This window comes from Tamandua tetradactyla, chromosome 2 (assembly GCF_023851605.1).
Source record: "Tamandua tetradactyla isolate mTamTet1 chromosome 2, mTamTet1.pri, whole genome shotgun sequence".
NCBI classification, from domain to species: domain Eukaryota; kingdom Metazoa; phylum Chordata; class Mammalia; order Pilosa; family Myrmecophagidae; genus Tamandua; species Tamandua tetradactyla.
Window position 1 is genome coordinate 143,104,133 of NC_135328.1, and position 18,884 is coordinate 143,123,016.

General features: G+C 38.9%; 1 protein-coding gene across 2 annotated transcripts in view; it reads left to right on the forward strand.

The window, feature by feature from the left end:
- DCPH1 (damage control phosphatase 1) overlaps positions 1–18,884 on the forward strand; it is a 40,598-nt gene that overhangs the window by 18,013 nt on the left and 3,701 nt on the right. The gene's annotated exons all lie outside the window — the stretch shown is intronic.

Sequence of the window (18,884 nt, forward strand, 5' to 3'; positions counted from 1 at the left end):
CATTAATAGAAAGAAAAAAAAAAGCAAAAAACCTATACCTCACATGCAGCTTCATTCAGTGTTTTAACATAATTGCATTACAATTGGGTAGTATTGTGCTGTCCATTTCTGAGTTTTTATATCCAGTCCCGTTGTACAGTCTGTATCCCTTCAGCTCCAATGACCCCTTCTCTTTTTTTTTTTTTTTTTTAATTAACGGAAAAAAAGAAATTAACCCAACATTTAGAAATCATACCATTCTACATATGCAATCAGTAATTCTTTACATCATCACATAGATGCATGATCATCATTTCTTAGTACATTTGCATCGGTTTAGAAAAACTAGCAACATAACCGAAAAAGATATAGAATGTTAATATAGAGACAGAAATAAAAGTAATAATAGTAAAGTCAAAACAAAACAAAACAAAACAAAACAAAAACCTATAGCTCAGATGCAGCTTCATTCAGTGTTTTAACAAGATTACTTTACAATTAGGTATTATTGTGTTGTCCATTTTTGAGTTTTTGTATCTAGTCTTGTTGCACAGTCTGTATCCCTTCAACTCCAATTGCCCATTATCTTACCCTGTTTCTACCTCCTGCTGGACTCTGTTACCAATGACATATTCCAAATTTATTCTCGAATGTCTGTTCACATCAGTGGGACCATACAGTATTTGTCCTTTAGTTTTTGGCTAGACTCACTCAGCATAATGATCTCTAGGTCCATCCATGTTATTACATGCTTCATAAGTTTATCTTGTCTTAAAGTTGCATGGTATTCCATCATATGTATATACCACAGTTTGTTTAGCCACTCTTCCGTTGATGGAGATTTCGGCTGTTTCCATCTCTTTGCAATTGTAAATAACGCTGCTATAAACATTGGTGTGCAAATGTCCGTTTGTGTCTTTGCCCTTAAGTCCTTTGAATAGATACCCAGCAATGGTATTGCTGGGTCGTATGGCAATTCTATATTCAGCTTTTTGAGGAACCGCCAAACTGCCTTCCACAGTGGTTGCACCATTTGACATTCCCACCAACAGTGGATAAGTGTGCCTCTTTCTCCGCATCCTCTCCAGCACTTGTCATTTTCTGTTTTGTTGATAATGGCCATTCTGGTGGGTGTGAGATGATATCTCATTGTGGTTTTGATCTGCATTTCTCTAATGGCCAGGGACATTGAGCATCTCTTCATGTGCCTTTTGGCCATGTGTATTTCCTCTTCTGATAGGTGTCTGTTCAAGTCTTTTTCCCATTTTGTAATTGGGTTGGCTGTCTTTTTGTTGTTGAGATGAACAATCTCTTTATAAATTCTGGATACTAGACCTTTATCTGATATATCATTTCCAAATATTGTCTCCCATTGTGTAGGCTGTCTTTCTACTTTCTTGATGAAGTTCTTTGATGCACAAAAGTGTTTAATTTTGAGGAGCTCCCATTTATTTATTTCCTTCTTCAGTGCTCTTGCTTTAGGTTTAAGGTCCATAAAACCGCCTCCAGTTGTAAGATCCATAAGATATCTCCCAACATTTTCCTCTAACTGTTTTATGGTCTTAGACCTAATGTTTAGATCTTTGATCCATTTTGAGTTAACTTTTGTATAGGGTGTGAGAGATGGGTCTTCTTTCATTCTTTTGCATATGGATATCCAGTTCTTTAGGCACCATTTATTGAAGAGACTGTTCTGTCCCAGGTGAGTTGGCTTGACTGCCTTATCAAAGATCAAATGTCCATAGATGAGAGGGTCTATATCTGAGCACTCTATTCGATTCCATTGGTCGATATATCTATCTTTATGCCAATACCATGCTGTTTTGACCACTGTGGCTTCATAATATGCCTTAAAGTCGGGCATCGCTAGACCTCCAGCTTCGTTTTTTTTCCTCAAGATATTTTTAGCAATTCGGGGCACCCTGCCCTTCCAGATAAATTTGCTTATTGGTTTTTCTATTTCTGAAAAATAAGTTGTAGGGATTTTGATTGGTATTGCATTGAATCTGTAAATCAATTTAGGTAGGATTGACATCTTAACTATATTTAGTCTTCCAATCCATGAACACGGTATGCCCTTCCATCTATTTAGGTCTTCTGTGATTTCTTTTAACAGTTTTTTGTAGTTTTCTTTATATAGGTTTTTTGTCTCTTTAGTTAAATTTATTCCTAGGTATTTTATTCTTTTAGTTGCAATTGTGAATGGGATTCGTTTCTTGATTTCCCCCTCAGCTTGTTCATTACTAGTGTATAGAAATGCTACAGATTTTTGAATGTTGATCTTGTAACCTGCTACTTTGCTGTACTCATTTATTAGCTCTAGTAGTTTTGTTGTGGATTTTTCCGGGTTTTCGACGTATAGTATCATATCGTCTGCAAACAGTGATAGTTTTACTTCTTCCTTTCCAATTTTGATGCCTTGTATTTCTTTTTCTTGTCTAATTGCTCTGGCTAGAACCTCCAACACAATGTTGAATAATAGTGGTGATAGTGGACATCCTTGTCTTGTTCCTGATCTTAGGGGGAAAGTTTTCAATTTTTCCCCATTGAGGATGATATTAGCTGTGGGTTTTTCATATATTCCCTCTATCATTTTAAGGAAGTTCCCTTGTATTCCTATCTTTTGAAGTGTTTTCAACAGGAAAGGATGTTGAATCTTGTCAAATGCCTTCTCTGCATCAATTGAGATGATCATGTGATTTTTCTGCTTTGATTTGTTGATATGGTGTATTACATTAATTGATTTTCTTATGTTGAACCATCCTTGCATACCTGGGATGAATCCTACTTGGTCATGATGTATAATTCTTTTAATGTGTTGTTGGATACGATTTGCTAGAATTTTATTGAGGATTTTTGCATCTAATTCATTAGAGAGATTGGCCTGTAGTTTTCTTTTTTTGTAATATCTTTGCCTGGTTTTGGTATGAGGGTGATGTTGGCTTCATAGAATGAATTAGGTAGTTTTCCCTCCACTTCGATTTTTTTGAAGAGTTTGAGGAGAATTGGTACTAATTCTTTCTGGAACGTTTGGTAGAATTCACATGTGAAGCCATCTGGTCCTGGACTTTTCTTTTTAGGAAGCTTTTGAATGACTAATTCAATTTCTTTACTTGTGATTGGTTTGTTGAGGTCATCTATGTCTTCTTGAGTCAAAGTTGGTTGTTCATGTCTTTCCAGGAACCCGTCCATTTCCTCTAAATTGTTGTATTTATTAGCGTAAAGTTGTTCATAGTATCCTGTTATTACCTCCTTTATTTCTGTGAGGTCAGTAGTTATGTCTCCTCTTCCATTTCTGATCTTATTTATTTGCATCCTCTCTCTTCTTCTTTTTGTCAATCTTGCTAAGGGCCCATCAATCTTATTGATTTTCTCATAGAACCAACTTCTGGTCTTATTGATTTTCTCTATTGTTTTCATGTTTTCAATTTCGTTTATTTCTGCTCTGATCTTTGTTATTTCTTTCCTTTTGCTTGCTTTGGGATTAGTTTGCTGTTCTTTCTCCAGTTCTTCCAAGTGAACAGTTAATTCCTGCATTTTTGCCTTTTCTTCTTTTCTGATATAGGCATTTAGGGCAATAAATTTCCCTCTTAGCACTGCCTTTGCTGCATCCCATAAGTTTTGATATGTTGTGTTTTCATTTTCATTTGCCTCGAGGTATTTGCTAATTTCTCTTGCAATTTCTTCTTTGACCCAGTCGTTGTTTAGGAGTGTGTTGTTGAGCCTCCACGTCTTTGTGAATTTTCTGGCATTCCGCCTATTATTGATTTCCAACTTCATTCCTATGATCCGAGAAAGTGTTGTGTATGATTTCAATCTTTTTAAATTTGTTAAGACTTGCTTTGTGACCCAGCATATGGTCTATCTTTGAGAATGATCCTTGAGCACTTGAGAAAAAGGTGTATCCTGCTGTTGTGGGATGTAATGTCCTATAAATGTCTGTTAAGTCTAGCTCCTTTATAGTAATATTCAGATTCTCTATTTCTTTATTGATCCTCTGTCTAGATGTTCTGTCCATTGATGAGAGTGGGGAATTGAAGTCTCCAACTATTATGGTATTTGTGTCTATTTCCTTTTTCAGTGTTAGCAGTGTATTCCTCACGTATTTTTGGGCATTCTGGTTCGGTGCGTAAATATTTATGATTGTTATGTCTTCTTGTTTAATTGTTCCTTTTATTAGTATATAGTGTCCTTCTTTGTCTCTTTTAACTGTTTTACATTTGAAGTCTAACTTGTTGGATATTAGTATAGCCACTCCTGCTATTTTCTGGTTGTTATTTGCATGAAATATCTTTTCTCAACCTTTCACTTTCAACCTATGTTTATCTTTGGGTCTAAGATGTGTTTCCTGTAGACAGCATATAGAAGGATCCTGTTTTTTAATCCATTCTGCCTTTCTATGTCTTTCGATTGGGGAATTCAGTCCATTAACATTTAGTGTTATTATTGTTTGGATAATATTTTCCTCTACCATTTTGCCTTTTGTATTATATATATCATATCTGACTTTCCTTCTTTCTACCCTCTTCTCCATACCTCTCTCTTCTGTCTTTTCGGTTCTGACTCTAGTGCTCCCTTTAGTATTTCTTGCAGAGCTGGTCTCTTGGTCACAAATTCTCTCAGTGACTTTTTGTCTGAGAATGTTTTAATTTCTCCCTCATTTTTGAAGGACAATTTTGCTGGATATAGGAGTCTTGGTTGGCAGTTTTTCTCTTTTAGTAATTTAAATATATCATCCCACTGTCTTCTAGCCTCCATGGTTTCTGCTGAGAAATCTACACATAGTCTTATTGGGTTTCCCTTGTATGTGATGGATTGTTTTTCTCTTGCTGCTTTCAAGATCCTCTTTTTCTCTTTGACCTCTGACATTCTAACTAGTAAGTGTCTTGGAGAACGCCTATTTGGGTCTAATCTCTTTGGGGTGTGCTGCACTTCTTGGATCTGTAATTTTAGGTCTTTCATAAGAGTTCGGAAATTTTCAGTGAAAATTTCTTCCATTAGTTTATCTCCTCCTTTTCCCTTCTCTTCTCCTTCTGGGACACCCACAACACGTATATTTGTGCGGTTCATATTGTCCTTGAGTTCCCTGATACCCTGTTCAAATTTTTCCATTCTTTTCCCGATAGTTTCTGTTTGTTTTTGGAATTCAGATGTTCCATCCTCCAAATCACTAATTCTATCTTCTGTCTCTTTGAATCTATCATTGTAGCTATCCATTGTTTTTTCTATCTTTTCTACTTTGTCCTTCACTTCCATAAGTTCTGTGATTTGTTTTTTCAGTTTTTCTATTTCTTCTTTATGTTCAGCCCATGTCTTCTTCATGTCCTCCCTCAATTTATCGATTTCGTTTTTGAAGAGGTTTTCCATTTCTGTTCGTATATTCAGCATTAGTTGGCTCAGCTCCTGTATCTCATTTGAACTATCGGTTTATTCCTTTGACTGGGCTATATTTTCAATTATTTGAGCGTGATCTGTTATCTTCTGTTGGCGTCTGCGCATTTAGACAGATTTCCCTGGGTATTGGATCCAAAAGTTTGGAAGATTTTTCTGTGAAATCTCTGTGTTCTGTTTTTCTTATCCTGCCCAGTAGGTGGCGCTCGTGGCACACGTTTGTCTGCGGGTCCCACCAGTAAAAGGTGCTGTGGAACCTTTAACTTTGGAAAACTCTTGCCGTCCGGGAGGTTCGCTAGCCGAAGCGGCTTGGAAGGGTTCGAGCCGGCCCGGGGTCCGAATGCGGGGAGGGTTGCTGGCCGCCGCAGCCCGGGAAAGCGCCCATCCGAATTTCCTAGTCGCCCGGGCGACAAGCGTGGCGGGAGGGCGCCAGCGGCAGCGGCCTGCCCGGGAGAGTGCACGTTCCCGGGGAGTCACGGGTTTGGAAGGGGCCTCCCCCACCCGTCACCGTTCTCCGCGGCCTGCGGATTTCCGATCCAATTCTCTCAGTTGGTCCGGGGGGTGGAGCGTGGTGTGGGCGCCAGCCGCCGCGGTTTCAGGGGACCGCCTCTCCAGTTCTCCCAGTCAGCCCGGAAAGGGGGAAGGGAGTGACTCCGGCCGCTTGCCGCCCCGCCCGGTGAAGCCCATGCGCCTCGGCGATCTCACCCGAGCGGCTTCTCTCAGCCAGCCAGCCGTTCCAGGATGGGGTACGCTGTCTTTTTTATCTCTGTTGTGGCTTTGGGCGCTGTTCTGTATCGTTTCTACTCCCCTAGTAGCTGTCCTGGAGAAGAAACTAAGATCCGCGTGTCTTACTAAGCCGCCATCTTCTCCCGAAGTCCTCGCTCGGACCCAGGTGGACTTTTTAATATAGTTTTAGTACATTTCTTCATCAACCTTAAGTTTCAGTTTATTCTCATTCAGAACATTCTAAAATATATTATTAGGGTCAGAATTATTTGAAAATGTATAGTACATAACAGTATTCCCAGCACTCCCCTTTCCCAGGGCCCTAATAGAAAGTGCTCTGAAGAGATTTAAAGCAGGGAAGGGGAATCGGGAATGTTTAAGTGGAGAGCATTAGGGGTTACAGTTTTCTGTAGGGCTCTGCCAAAGAAGGGCCTGCTGAGGGTGACTTGAGGGGTGGCCTGGAGGAGGTGGAGTGAGTCATGTGCTTATCTGGGGAAGGGATGTTCCTGCTGAGGCTGAGGTGCCAGGAAAAGCTATAGGAAAAGAGATGAAAGGTTAAGCACATAGAACTGACACATAACTTCTTACAAGCAAAAAAATAGAAAGGACTTTGCTTTCTATTCAAAATGAAGACTTTTTAATAGGGGGAGCTTTTAGAGGGTTTTCAGTATAACACTATATGCTGATTTTAAGGATTACTTCTGAAAATAGACTGAAGGGGGCAAGGGTGAAAATAGGCAGGTATGTGAGGGATGATGGTGGTTTGGAACAAGTTGATAATATGTGGTAAGATGTGGTCAAGTTCTGGATGTACTTTGAAAGTATGAGGTCTCAGAATTTGCTGATGGGTTGTGGTGTGTGACAAAGTCCTGATGAAACATTAGGGCAAGCAGAGTAAGCTGAGTGATTAAGAGGTAAAAGTGTTTTTGAATTTGGAAGAAAAATTGTCAATATATTGTAACTAATGAACCTTGTTGCTTTTTCCTCTCAACTGTTCTTTATGCTTAGCTTGGAATTAAGAAAAAAGGAAAGAAAATGAGCAGGCCAGATCTTTACCCCAAACTAGCAGACCCTTTTAGTGAATAGTCTTCTTGGATGAATATGGACTTTGTCCTATAAATATAATAAATTGCAAAGAAGAATGAATATAAATCAATTTTCTGTCACCTAATTTGGCAAATTACCCCAAACTGCCACTATGCTCCCAAGGACAGGAAGCCCAAGTGGCCTCCTGCTAATGCTCACAATGAGCAACTGGCTAATATGAAGCCTCAGGGGGGTTTAGTTTGCAGGTGTGCCAGTTTGAAAGGATTTATGTATCCTAGAAAAGCCATGTTTTAATCCTAATCAATCTTCTGGCAACAACGTTTCTTCTAATCCCTATTTAGTACTCTAGGCTGGAAACTTGATTAGGTTATCTCCACGGAAATGTGACTCAATCAGTTGTGGTTATTAAACTTGATTAGATGGAGACATGTCTCCACCTATTCTTCGTGGGTCCTGATTAGTTTCCTGGAATCTTATAAAAGAGGAGACAGTTTGGAGAGAGTATATTTTGAGAACAAGGAGAGAGCTGCAGAACCAAGATAGAAAGATGAGAAAAACCATAGAGTCCACCAGCCAGCAACCTTTGGAGTTGAAGAAGGAAAATGCCTCTTGGGGAGCTTCATGAAGCAAGAGGCCTGGGGAGAAAGCCAGCAGACTGTCACATGTTTGCCACGTGCCTTCCCAGTTGAGAGAGAAACGCTGAACTCATCGGCCTTTTTTTTTTTTATTAATTAAAAAAAAATTACAAGAGGGTGGGCCGCGGTGGCTCAGCGGGCAAAGTGCTTGCCTGCTATGCCGGAGGACCTCGGTTCGATTCCCGGCCCCAGCCCATGTAACAAAAACGGAGAAACAAAATACAATAAAAACAAGAAAGTGTTTAAAGATGTTTCCCTTTCTTCCTTCCTTCCTTCCTTCTATCCTTCCTTCCTTCTCTCTGTCTTTCCTTTAGAAAAAAAAAAAAAAAAAAAAAAAAAATTACAAGAAACACACACATTCCCAACACATACACTCAGCAATTCACAATATCATCACATAGTTGCATATTCCCAGAACATTAGCATCAATTCAGAAAAAGAAATAAAAAGACAACAGAAAAATATAACAAAGAAAAAAATTTTACATGCCATACCCCTTACTGATCCCTTTCATTAATCACTAGCATTTCAAACTAAATCTATTTTAACATTTTTTTCCCCTATTATTTATTTTTATTCCATATGTTCCTCTCATCTGTTGACAAGGTAGATAAAAGGAGCATCGGACACAAGGTTTTCACAATCACACAGTCACATGGTGAAAGCTACATCATTATACAATCATCATCAAGAAACATGTCTACTGGAACACAGCTCTACATTTTCAGGCAGTTCCCTCCAGCCCCTCCATTACATCTTGGATAACAAGGTGATATCTACTTAATACATAAGAATAACCTCCAGGATAACCTCTCGACTCTCTTTGGAATCTCTCAGCCATTGACACTTTGTCTCATTTCACTCTTCCCCCTTTTGGTCAAGAAGGTTTTCTCAATCCCTTTATGCTGGGTCTCAGCATAAAACTCTCATTCTAGAGTTTTTCTCAGACCCTTGATGCTGAATCTCAGCTCATTCTGGGATTTCTGTCCCACACTGCCAGGAAGATCTACACCCCTGGTAGTCATGTCCCACGTAGATAGGGGGAGGGTGGTGAGTCTGCTTGCTGTGTTGGCTGGAGAGAGAGGCCACATCTGAGCTACAAAAGAGGTTCTCTTGGGGGTGACTCTTAGGCTTAATTTTAAGTAGGCTTGACCTATCCCCTGTGGGGTTAAGTTTCATGTGAACAAACCCCAAGACTGGGGGCTCAGCCTATAGCTTTGGCTGTCCACACTGCTTGTGAGAATATCAAGAATTCAACTTGGGGAAGTTGAGTTTTCCCCTGTTCTCACCATTCCACGAAGGGGACTTTGCAAATACTTTTCCACTCACTGTTCAGATCACTCTGGGATTCATCAAAGCATCACCTGGACAAACCAATAAAGTCTCATGTCCTATACAAAGTTCCATGTACTTAAGGTGTTCAATCAACTATCTACATAAGTTATATTAGGAGATGCACTAGTCAAAGTATAGATTTGTACCAAATAAACATTTTTTGCTTTAGTCTCACACATTAGTTGAAATTTTAAACTATTAAGTACCATCTATTTTCAGCACACTGCAATAATGACATTCTTTTGTTCTTCCTCATGCAAAAACATTTTTAAAATTTGTACATTTAGTCACTATCATTATACACTCTAGGCATTCCTAGATTACACCATCGCAATCTTTATCGTCTATCTTTCTTTGTGATTTCATTTATGCCCCAGCCCTCCTCCCTCTATCATTCTCACATTCAGCTTCATTCAGTGTTTTAACATAATTGTATTACAGTTATGTAATATTGTGCTGTCCATTTCTGAGTTTTTATATTCAGTCCTGTTGCACAATCTGTATCCCTTCAGCTCCAGTTACCCAATTTCTTACCCTGTTTCTATCTCCTGATGGTCTCTGTTACCAAGGAAATATTCCAAGTTTATTCACTAATGTCAGTTCATATCAGTGAGACCATGCAGTATTTGTCCTTTTTTTTCTGGCTAATCACACTCGGCATAATGTCCTTAAGGTCCATTCATGTTGTTACATACTTCATAACTTTATTCTGTCTTACAGCTGCATAATATTCCATCTTATGTGAATGTCACAGTTTGTTTAGCCAACCGTCTAGTTGATGGACATTTTGGCTGTTTCCATCTCTTGGTAATTGTTAATAATGTTGCTATAAACATTGGTGTGTAAATGTCCATTTGTGTCCTTGGCCTCGTGTCCTTTGAGTAGAGACAGCATATAGATGGGTCCTGTTTTTTAATCCATTCTGCCAGACTATGTCTTTTGATTGGAAAGTTTAATCCATTAGCATTCAGTGTTATTACTGCATGGGTAGTACTTTCTTCTACTATTTTGCCTTCTGGATTTTATATGTCCTATCTAATTTTCCTTCTTTTTACCTTTACTCATAGTCTTCCTTTCTACACTCTTCTCCACACCTCTCTCTTCTGTCTTCGTATCTGTCTCTAGTGTTCCCTTTAGTATTTCTTGCAGAGCTGATCTCTTGGTCACAAATTCTCTCAGTGATTTTTGTCTGAAAATGTTTTAATTTCTCCCTTATTTTTGAAGGACAATTTTGCTGGATATACAATTCTTGGTTGGCAGTTTTTCTCTTAATAATTTAAATATATTATCCCACTGTCTTCTCACCTCCAAGGTTTCTGCTGAGAGATCTGTACATAGTATTATTGGGCTTCCCTTGTATGTGATGGATTGCTTTTCTCTTGCTGCTTTCAAGATCCTCTCTTTCTCTTTGACCTCTGAAATTCTGATTATTAAATGTCTTGGAGTACGTCTATTTGGATCTATTCTCTTTGGGGTATGCTGCACTTCTTGGATCTGTAATTTTAAGTCTTTCATAAGAGTTGGGAAATTTTCAGTGATAATTTCCTCCATTAGTTTTTCTCCTCCTTTTCCCTTCTCTTCTCCTTCTGGGACACCCACAACACGTATATTCGTGCGCTTCATATTGTCTTTCAATTCCCTGAGTTTAGAAATCCTATGTTCTGTCTCTCAGAATTTACCATTGTAGGTTTTCATTGTTTTTTTCATCTCTTCTACTGTGTCTTTCATTCCCATAAGTTCTGTCATTTGTTTTTTCAGAACTTCAGTTTCTTCTTTTTGTTCTTTCCTTGCCTTCTTTATATCTTCCCTCAATTCACTGATTTGGTTTTTGATGAGGTTTTTCCATGTCTGTTCATATATTCTGAATTAATTGTTTCAGCTCCTGTATGTCATTTGAATTGTTGGTTTGTTCCTTTGACTGGGCCATATCTTCAATTTTCTTAGTGTGATTTGTTATTTTTTGCTGGTGTCTAGGCATTTAATAACCTTAATTAATTTATTCTGGAGATTGCTTTCACTTCTTTTATCTAGGGTTTTCTTGCTGGATGATTTGTTTTCTGTCTGTTCTTTGACATTCCGTTCAGCTTTACCTGGACCTTTAGCTTAAGTTTTGTTTAACAGAGGAGAATTTTTCAGTTCTTGTTTTCTTGTTTCTTGCCCTGCTTGTGTGGTGCCTTCCCCCCCACACACACACTTAGGAGGGTCTACTTAGATATTATAGACCCCAGCCAGATTTTCCCAGACCAAACTGGCCTCCTATCAGGAGGAAAGAGTCACCTGCATCGGTTTTCCCTGAGGGTGAGATCCAGCAGGTTGAAAGACTTTCCTGTGAAGTCTCTGTACTCTGTTTTTCTTATCCTGCCCAGTATGTGGCATTTGTCTGACTGCAGGTCCCACCATCTTAAGATGATGCGGTACCTTTAATTTTGGCAGACTCTCCCTGCTGGGGGCATGGTGGGGACAGAGGAGAGGTTGTAGGCTGGTTTTAATGGCTTCAAATTACCAAGCCCTGGTGTCTGAATTCCTTGATGGAGGGATTCCACCTGGGTGGGGCTTCACCCCTCACATGGGGAAGGCACAGGCTCCAAATAAGCCCCCAAAAGAGCTCACTTCTGCCTATGCCTGGGGCAGTTGCAGCCTGAAAAGTCCTGCTGCTGTATCCAGAGGCAGTCAAGCCTTTGTAGATACTCAGCCACAAAAACATCTGTTTCCTTCTTTTTTTCCCCCCTTTTTCTGTCAGTATTGCCCCCCCTTGGCGCCGGGGCAAAAATGAGAAACCTCCACTTTGATCAGGTTCACCTAAGCTGGGGGCCTATTTTTAGTAGTCAGAATTTGTTAATTAGTTCCACAATTGGCATTTGATTGTGCCCAGTCCCTGCTGCTGGTAAAGTCCTTTCCTTTCCCCTTGGGGAAGTGGCCTGTGGGGGAGGGCGCTGGCTGCTGCAGCTTTGGGAACTCACGGTTCTGGGGGGGCTCACAGCCGGTCCAGCTGGTCCAGACTGGGGTACGCTGTGTGTCCGGTCACTGACGTGGCCCCAGGAGCTGTTCTGTACTGTTTCTGGTTATTTAGTAGTTGTTCTGGAGGATGAACTAAAATGCGCACGTTGTTAAGCCACCATCTTGACCCGGAACTCATCGGCCTTTTTTGAGTGAAAGTAACTTTTTGATGGTGCCTAGATTTGAACATTTTTATAGATTTGCTTTAATTTGGAGACGGACTTAGAACTGTAAACTTGTAAGTTATTAAATTCCCCTTTTTAAAAGCCATTCTGTTTGGGGTATATTGCATTCTGGCAGCTAGCAAACTAGAACAGATTTTGGTACTGGAGAAGTGGGGTGCTGCTGCAGCTTGTAAATACCAAACATGCTGGAACGACTGTTTAAATGAATAAGCAGAAGATTCTTATCTTTAAATGGATAAGCAGAAGATTCTGGAGGAGTGGTGAGGAAGTTGATAGGGAAGGCCTAGAATGCTTTGAAAAGACTGTTAGAAATGTGGACTCTAAAGATACCTCTGATGAGGCTCTAGGCAGAGATGAGGCACATGTTATTGCAAACTGGAAGGAAGGCTATCCTTGTTTTAAAATGTCAGATAATCTGGTACATTGACTAGTGGCTTTAGCTGGAAGACAGATTTTAAAAGCCATTAACTTGGATATTTGGCAGAAGAGATTTCCAAATTAAATGTGGATGTTGCAGTCTGGTTTCTCCTCATAGCTTATTGTGAAATGTGACAAGAAAGAGATAACCTGAAAACTGAGCCCATGGGTACAAAGAAACCAGAAATTGATGTTCTGGGAAATTCTTCACTTCCAGGAAGGGAGGCCCCAGAGAATGGTGCCCCACATGAGGATTTGGCCAAATATGGACCCCATCAACCATTTCAGAGAAAGCCAGGATTGGACATGGAGTTCTCCAGGAAGGATTTGTAGAAACTCCTTATGTCTGATGGGCACAATCCTAGGCTAATGCATAGAAAGCTAACTAGAGTGTTGTAGGATGTGTATAAAGAAAACCACTGCCAGTCAGGACTGAGAGGGACAGAGAAGGGACACATAGGAGGAAAAATAACTTCAGAGGCAGAACAATGGAGGCTGAGACCTGAAGTCAAGAAGACTCATACTAGGAAAGCGGACCCACCCAAGCACATGGAGAGGCTGAGTTTCCACCAGAGGCAGAGGATGGGCGTTTCACCTCATTGCAGTGGAAGAGTAGTGCTACCTCAGGCCTTGGAGAGAATACAGCACACTCCCTGGGGACTGGGGAGAGCCTAGCTACTACCAAATGGAGGGGTTGAGCATGTGCCGCAGAGATGGCAGAGAGCCCAAGTGTGGTCCCGATGGTTGGAGAGTGTGGAGCTGAGAAAAAGATGGTTTCCTCAGTGTCCCCCAAGGTTGCATTTGGAGAGAAGTGGGCCACTGTGTAGGCTCTTGAAAAGGGTGGAACTGCCACTTTCTAAAGCCCCAAAAAATTACTCTCAGACTTTGAAGTCTAATGGAGTTTGCCCTGCAGGTTTTTGAAACTGCTTGGGTCCCATGACCCCTGTATTCCTTCCAGTTCCTCCCTATGGAAATGGGTATATGTATCCTATGACTGTTCCTCCTTTGTATGTTGGCAGCAAATAACTTGCTTGAGTATCAGGTCCAGAGCCAGAGAATTTTACCTTAGAACAGACCATGCCTATAACTAAATTTGATGAGACTTTATACTGGTTTTAACCTTGTATTGTACTTGTATTGTTACCGAAGTGGTTTAAGGTTCTCTGATATTATTATGGAATGAATGTATTTTGTATATGGAAAAACATATTGTTTTTTAGGGTCCAGAGGGTGGAATGTGCCTGTTTGAAAGGATTTATGTACCCTAGAAAAGCCATATTTTAATCCTGATCAGTCTTCTGGGAGCAACGGTTTCTTTTGATCCCTATTCAGCACTCTAGGTTGGAAATTTGATTAGGTTATCTTCATGAAAATGTGACTCAATCAGTTGTGAGTATTAAACTTGATTAGATAGCGACGTGTCTCCACCCATTCTGCACGGGTCCTGATTACTACACGGGTCCTTGTTTACTGGAACCCTATAAAAGAGGAGACAGTTTAGAGAGAGCCTTTTGAGAACAGGGAGAGAGCCTCAGAACCACGACAGAAGGACAAGAGAACCACAGAGTCCACCAGCCGGCGACCTTTGAAGATAAGAAGGAAAATGCCTCCCGAGGCGCTTCATGAAGCAAGAGGCCTGGGGAGAAACCAGCAGACTGTGCCATGCGCCTTCCCAGTGGAGAGAAAAATGCTGAACTCATCAGCCTTACTTGAGTGAAGGTAGCCTCTTAATGGTGCTGTGGTTTGGACATTTTTATAGACTTGCTTTAATTTGGAGATTTTCATGGCCTTAGAACTATAAACTTGTAACTTATTAAATTCTCCCCTTTAAAAGCTGTTCTGTTTCTGGTATATTGCATTCCCACAGCTAGCAAACTATAACAGCTGGGAATGTTGATCTGTTTTTAGGAGTCATAGCCATATACTGCTTTACATACAAGTATTTCCATACTTTTGCGTCAGGCACTGTTATAGGTACTAGGCATGTGAAGGCATAGAAGACAGAACAATCCTTGCTATCGTAGAACTTGTAAGGTTGAGGGAATATAGACAAAACAATAATTGGACAAATTAATATATAATTACAAACTATAGTTATTATAAAGGAACAGGTCAACAGGAAACCTAATCTCATCTGGGGAATGCTATCACATAGAACATAATATGTTTTTATTCATCAATATTGTGACCTTGTAAATTTTAGTTTTGATTTCTTATTTTAAAAAATATGTTATTTTCAGTAGCATTGAGACACAATTCACATACCATACAATTTTCTCATTTAAAGTGTATAGTTTAATGGTTTTAGTATAGTGATAGATATATGCAGCCATCATCACCATTCTAATTTTTAGAATATTTTCAGCACTCCAAAAAAAGACCTGTACCCTTTAGCTAGTGCTTCCCTACAAACACGCCCCATCTCTTCCTCTCTCGTGCCATCCTTCCCCACCCTCCCTAGTCCTAAGAAACCACTAACATCTTTTCTGTCTCTAGATTTCCTTATTCTGGAATTTCATAAGAGTGGAATCAAGTAGTATTCTCATTGGCTTCTTTCACATAGCATAGTGTTTTCAAGATTCATGCATAATGTAGCATGTATCAACTTCATTCCTTTTTATGGCCAGATAACTTTCATTATATAGATATACTACCTGTTGTTTATCCATTCATTCATTGATAGATATTTAAATTGTATCCATCTTTTAGCTGTTGTGGAAATGGCACTATTAATATTTGTGTACGTGTTTCTGCATGGTTATGTGTTTTCATTTCCCTTAGGTTTATACCTAGGAGTGGAATTGGTGGGTCATTTGCCTTTACTCATAGTCTTCCTTTCTACATTGGTGGGTCATTTGGTAACTCAAAGTTTAATCATTTGAACAACTGCCAGAGTATATTTTAAAGTGGTTGGACCATTTTACATTCCCATCTGCAGCATTCAGTTCTCCACATCTACACTGACACTTGTTACCTGATTTTTAAAATTTTAGCCACTCTTAGTGGGTGTGAAATAGATCTCACTGTGGTTTTGATTTGCATCTCCCTGATGACCAGTGATGTTGAGCAACTTTTCATGTATCTTCTTTGGCAAAATGTCTATTCAGATGCTTTGTGCATTTTTAATTTAAAAATTTTTTAATTTACTTTGTTACATGTAAGAGTTCTTTAAAAATTCTGGATATAGGTCCCTTATCAGATTAATGATTTGCAAATACTTTCTCCCATTCTGTAGGTTGTTTTTCACTTTTCTTGATGGTGTCCTTTGAAGCACAAATGTTTTCAAATGTGATGAAGTCCAATTTATCTATTTTTTCTTTTGCTGCTCATGCTTTTGGTATCATATCTAAGAGTATTTTACCATGTCCTGTGTTTTCTTCTTATAGTTTTATGTTTTTTGTTATTACATTTAAGTCTTTGGTCCATTTTGAGTTAATTTTTGTAATGCTGTGAAATAAGGGTCCAACTTCATTCTTTTGCATGTTGTTATTTAGTTTGTTAGCACTATTTATTGAAAATATTTTCTCCCCATTTGAGTAGTTTTGTCATCTTTGTTAGAAATCACTTGACCATAGGGTGCATGGGTAGTTCAGTAGTTAGAATGCCCACCTTCCATGTGGGAGACCCGGGTTCAATTCCCGGACCATGTACCACTCCCCCCCCCAAAAAAAAAAATCGTTGACCATAGATATATGGTTTTATTTCTAAAGTCTTAATTTCATTCTATTTGTCTGTATCTCTGTCCTTGTGCTGGTACCACACTATCTTTTTATCTTTTTTTTTTCTCTCCCCAACACATACACTCAGCAATTCACAATGGTACCACACTATCTTGATTACCATTGCTTTGTAGTAAATTTTGAAATTGGTAAGTGTGAGTCCCCCTACTTTATTCTTCTTTTTTCAGGGTTGTTTCTGCTATTGTGGGTCCCTAGAAATCTCCTATGAATTTTAGAATCAGCTTCCCAATTTGTACAAAGCTGGGATTCTGAGCTGCATTGACTGTATCAATCAGTTTGAGCAGTATTGCCATCTTAATAGTGTTGTCATTTAATCTTGGACATGGGATGCTTTTCCATTTATTTAGTTCTTTTTTAATTTCTTTCAGCAATGTTTTATAGTTTTCGGAGTATAAATTTCATGCTTCTTTTAAAGTACTTTGTTCCTGTTGATGCTATTGTGAATGGAATTATTTTCTTAATTCATTTTCAGATGGTTCATTGCAAGTATATAGAAATACTATTAATTTTTTGCATATTAATAGTATTTGATCTTGTATGCCACAGCCTTGCTGAACTCATTTAATAGTTCTAATAGTTTTTGGTGGGTTCTTTAGAATTTTCGTATACCAAGATCATATCTTATGCAAATAGAGACAGTTTCACTTCTTCCTATCCAGTCTCAGTGCCTTTTATTTCTTTTTCTTGCCTAATTGTTCTGACTAGGACCTCCAGTACAATGTTGATTCGCAGAAGTAAAAGTGGACATCTTGTTTTCTTGGTCTTAGGGAGAAAGCATCCAGTCTTTCACTATTAAGTATGAGTTGGCTGTGGGTTTTTCATAGATACCCTTTATCAGATTGAGGAATATCTCTTCTATTTCTAGTTCGTTGAATATTTTTATCATGAAAGGTTATTGGATTTTGTGAAATGCTTTTTTTGTGACTGCAGAGATGATCACATGATTTTAACTCTGTATACTATTGATAAGCTGCATTACATTAATTGATTTTTGGATGTTAAACCAAGCTTGCATTCCTGGGATAAATTGTACTTGAGCATGGTGTATAATTGTTTTTATGTGGTGCTAGATTCAGTTTGCATGTATTTTGTTGAGGATTTTTGTTTGCATGTTTATTAGAGAAATAATTTTCCTTTTGTTCTAGTTTGCTAGCTGCCAGAATGCAATATACCAGAAACGGAATGGCTTTTGAAAGAGGAATTAATAAGTTGCTAATTTACAGTTCAAAGGCCGAGAAAATGTCCAATTAAAACAAGTCTGTAGAAATGTCCAATCAAAGGCATCCAGGGAAAGATACCTTACTTCAAGAAGGCCGATGATATTCAGGGTTTCTCTCTCATCTGGAAAGGCACATGGTGAACACTGTCACAGTTTCTCTCTCCGCTAGAAGGGCACATGGTGAACACATCTTCTGCTACTTTCTCTCCTGGCTTCCTGTTTCATGAAGCTCCCCGGGAGGCGTTTTCCTTCTTCATCTCCAAAGGTCGCTGGCTTCTAGGCTCCGTGGCTATGTCATTCTTCACTGGCTCTCTCTGAATCTCCCATTCTCCAAAATGTTTCCTTTTTTATAGGATTCCAATAAACCAATCAAGACCCACCCTGGGTGGAGACATGTTCTCACCTAATCCAGTTTAACAACTACTCTTGACTAAATCACATCATCCAGGGAAATGATCTGATTACAGTTTCAAACATATAGTATTGAATAAGGATTATTCTACCTTTATGAAATGGAATTTTGATTCCTTTCAAACCAGCTCACCTTTCTTGTAATGTATTTTATTTTGTTAGCAGGATAACATTGGCCTCATAGAATGAGTTGGTAGGCGTTCTCTCCTCTATTTTTAGGAAGATTTTGTGAAGAATTAGTGTTAATTCTTCTTTGAATGAATGGTAGAATTTAGTGGTGAACTCATCTGGGCTTTTCTTTGTAGGTAGTTTTCTGATTACTGATTCAGTCTCTTCATTTGTTATATTCAAGTCATCTGTTTCTTCATAAGTTAGTTTCAGTAGTTTGTGTGCTTCTAGAAATTTGCTCATTTCATCTAAATTATCAAAGTTGTTGATGTACACTTGTTCATAATATCCCTTTATAATATATATTTTTTATTTCTGTAAGGTCAGTACTAATGTTCTCCCTTTCATTTATGATTCTGGGTCTCTCTTTTTTTTTTCCTTTGTTAGTTTAGCTAACAGTTTGTCAATTTTGTTCAACTTTTCTAAGGATCAGCTTTTGGTTTCACTGTTTTTTCCCCTGTTGTTTTCCCATTTTCCAAATTTATTTATTTCCACTCTAACCTTTACTGCTTCCTTCCTTCTACTTTAGGTTTGTTTTACTCATTTCTTACAGTACCTTGCTGTAGAAGATTAGGTTATTGATTTGAGATCTTTCATTCTTAATAGGCATTTACACTATAAATTTCCTCTAAGC